Raw genomic sequence first — 3,958 nt, forward strand, 5'->3', positions numbered from 1 at the left:
TTTTTTTCCCTGGGGTTTGCCTTTTGCTCTGGTTTTGGTGCACATTCATTCAGGTATTCCAAGCACAGCTGCTTGGCTCTTTCTTTCAACCTCTGCCCATGCCGAGGACTCCCAATCATTCTCTAGCAGATATTGTACAGGGATTGCAGGAGATACCACCACCTTCTTCTAGCCAGTAACCCCTCTCCATTCTAAGGATACCATCACCATGGGGTGCACATAACCAGATTATCAGCATTGAGGACTGTATGTGTCTCACCAGTCAAGTATTGATCTGAGGATACCAGTTGCTCAGTCACCATGGGGATGCTGGCACCCGTGTCTCTCAGTGCTTCAACCCTAATCCCACTAATATGTGGCTGTTGTCAGTATCTCTCCAGGTTACTGGCCAGACAGCCAGGGTCGCTACATCCACCCCACCCTCTGACACTAGAATTGCCTCAGTAGACTCCTGACATGGTCAGTGCCTACCTGGAATCCCATCTGGAGACGTACCACTGCATTTACTGCAGGTGTACTAGAGGCATCCTTTTTGTGGGGTGCCTAAAAGCCTTGCAGCCATGGCACAAAGTCTTTTTGGAAACCCATTTTTCCCTTTTGTAGCCACCCTCGGATTGTGAGGAATCTCATGCCCACCCTCCTGTGCAGGTTTTTGGGGGCCTTTAGAAGACTCTTTGTTTTTTTTCTGTGTTATAGTTACCTTCTATCCCTTGGGAATGCTTTTTGGCCTCTGTGTTTTTGGTCTTCCCCACAAGTGGAAGTCGTGGTCACCCTTGTCTTCACCCAGTGGTCTGCCTTTTTCACTAACTCTTGAGGAGAAAGTGGACCAAGGTCTACGAGGTACTGATGTAACTTTTCTTCTACACAATTACTCAACAGTTGCTCTTCATAATCATACACATTGTCACCTTTTAACCAGCCCCCTAGTGTCTTCACTGAAAAGTCTACAAAATCTACCCAGGACTGACTCTGGGTTTTTTCGAGTCTCCCTGAACTTGATTTTGTACTTTTCAGGAGTAATCCTAAAGCCCTCAATCAGAGTATCCTTCATGAAGTCATTGGACCTAGTGTCTGCCTCATTCAGTGTCAGGGGTCTATCCCTTCTCTTTCCTGAGACCACTTACCAAAGGAGAGAGCCCCTGTGTTGTTTGCTAAGCTCTCTGGAAACACAGGCACTCTCAAAGGCTGTGAACCACTTGGTAATATCCTCACCATCCTCATATTTCGGGACCATCCCTTTGAGGATTTTAGGGTCAGAGTGACCTACCCTGTCCCTAGTTATAAAGGTGCTGCTACCATTCATGGGTGCTAAACCCATTTCTCCTCTTTCCCTTTCAATGGCCAGTGTCCTGTCCTCCAGGCCAATTCTTCGAGCCAATCTCTATAAGATAATCTCATCTTCATAGAGTTCTTCTCTGGACTTTGAGGGACCTGAGTCATCCACAATAGAGGGAGGTGCCCTGGGCACCTGGGGTTGTCTGTGGGGCGCACGTTCCTCTCGTTCAAGTTGTGGAGGGTCCAGCTTCTCTTCACTCAATCTGCCCTGATCCTCAGGGTCAGTGGCCCCATCAGTAGGGTGGGCCTGCTCATACTCTGCCAACAGGTCTGGAGCTTTACAGTTGTAGGGTTTTAGCCTATTTTAATGTTGTTCCCTGTGCAGGGAGCTCTTAACTGCTTATGGGAAAGTTGGTGGTAAGGGGTATGGTCGAGCTCCTTATCCACACCCTCTGAGGTACTCATTATTGTTCTAAAGTTGGGTCCTTTTTGAGCTGGGCGAAAATCCTAACATTGATTTTAAAGTCTGAACTAAAGTAATGTTTTAAGATTTTAAAACTGTTAAGCTACAGGGACCTAACCAGGGCCCCAACAGTTACTTTTAAGAATTTGGAAACAAATAACCAGTTCAAAAATGCAACTCATTAAAAGGCAATTTATGGATTTACTCATGTAGTCACTTATTCACCAAGTTGTATTAGCAAAGGGAAAGTTGCAGATTCCACCGCTGCCACCAATGTAGGAAGCTGGCTCTCTACAGTGTGTACTAAAACGAAGTGCACTGTGCAGAGTCCAGTGGTTCCCCAATTGGTTTGCAGAGGCAAAAGTAGATAGGACTAATGCTCTATTTTGTGGTAGTGTGGGCATGCAGTTAGGCTTATCAGAGGGTAGTGCTAAGCATTTGTTGTACTCACGGAGGCAATAAATGAGACACACACTCAAAAATAAATATGAGTCCAATTTAGAAAAATAACACTTCTACTTATATGTACTGTAAACCCAAGAACTTTGTTGTAAGGTAAGTTCATTTTTAAGTATAAATACTTTTCACTTGCAAAAATTGACAGTGCAATTTCAGAAGTTCTTCAATGTTAGCCTATGGAAGGAACACACATTCAGCAAACAAGCACTTTACGACAATTGGCTGGACCAATCTTATAGATTTAAGGTGAGTACTATGCAAGGGTCAGGGCCACACCAACAGGTCACTCCAGGCATTACTGGGGCGGCCGGGTGCAGAGGTGCAGTACGGCGTCGGGTGCCCAATGTATTGCAATGGGATTGGACCCCGTAGATTTAGACTGCAGGCTCTGGGGCCAGTCGGGGACAACCAACAGGTAAGTTGCAAACATGGAGTGCTCAGGGACATAGGTGCACCCTTTGGTTGTCCTCACCAGGGCCCAGGAGCAACAGATGCAGGGGTGTCATTTGGCATCTGGCTTTCTTGTTCAGGAGCACTCGTGGGGGGTCCTCTTGTCTGAGGCTGCAGGCGTCATTGTGCAGTCCAGTAGGGGTGAAACCACAGTGGGCTCAAACTCAGGAGAACTGGGGAACGTTGTTGACACCGGGGGTTCACTTCAACTCGGGCCGGCAGGGACAGGTACAGTGGATGCTTTAGGTGTTGGGTTTCTCTCACCTCAGAGACTGCAGGATAGGGGGCATGCATGCAGAGGCTGCAGGTGACTTCGGGGAGTCCAGGAGGGGTGAAAGAATGATGGGCTCGGACTCTAGGCAGCTGGGGGACCTTACTGGCACCTGAGGTTCACTCCCATGCGGGTCAGTGATAGCGAGTGCGGTGATGACTTTAGGTGTTGGGTCTTTGTGGTTCCGGAGGCTGCAGATTACTTTCCTTGGAGTTGGTTGGAGAGCAGGTCTGCTGCTCACAGAAAACTTAAGTCTTTTTTGAAGGCAGGCAGTCCTCCCAGGTTTCTGGAGATACAGCTGCAGGTTGAGGTGTCTTTTGATGCAGAGTCCGTCAAGGAGTGCAGACAGGCCTGACGGGATTGGTACCAGGTCAGCTGCTTCTTCTTCTCCTCTTCTGAGGGTTTTTTCTCTACTTTGTCCTTTTCTTCTTATGTCGTCAGGTTCTGGGGTTCAGGGTGCCACCTAAATACTCAATTTAGGGGCATTAAAGGCACTGCCAGGTGGCAGCCAATGGGTTGCCCACCTTTAGGGTGACTAAACCCTTTCTATGACCACTCCTGTTGGGAAGTGGGCATAACCCTGACCCTAGTGGCCTAACTCCTTCCAAACCAAAATGGAGAAATTTACAAAGTAGTGTCCACTTCAGATCGTCCACCTTAGGGGTGGGACCGGCATGAAGTGGGCACACCTTCCAATCTGCCTAATTTTCACACCTGTCTTGCCACCACAAGTGGGGTCAGGACACGGGATTGGTAATCTCTGCCATTACAAAGGCGGCTAAGCTTTTGAAGCTTCCCACCCTGGAATGTCCATTCTGCCTGGAGGGGGTGTCAACACCCTTCCCCAGTGCAGGCTTTTGTCTCTGGATCCCGAGAGTGCTGGCTCTCACCTTAGGAGGTCAGAAACACAGCTAAGGCGATTGAACTGGTTAGGACCAGTGAGTTAACACACTAGCAGTTGGCAGGTTTTCAGGGGCACATCTAAGGTGCCCTCTGGGTGCATTTATTGGTGATTCCAGCACTGGCATCAGTGTGGGGTC

Source organism: Pleurodeles waltl, chromosome 12 (assembly GCF_031143425.1).
Source record: "Pleurodeles waltl isolate 20211129_DDA chromosome 12, aPleWal1.hap1.20221129, whole genome shotgun sequence".
Lineage (NCBI taxonomy): Eukaryota > Metazoa > Chordata > Amphibia > Caudata > Salamandridae > Pleurodeles > Pleurodeles waltl.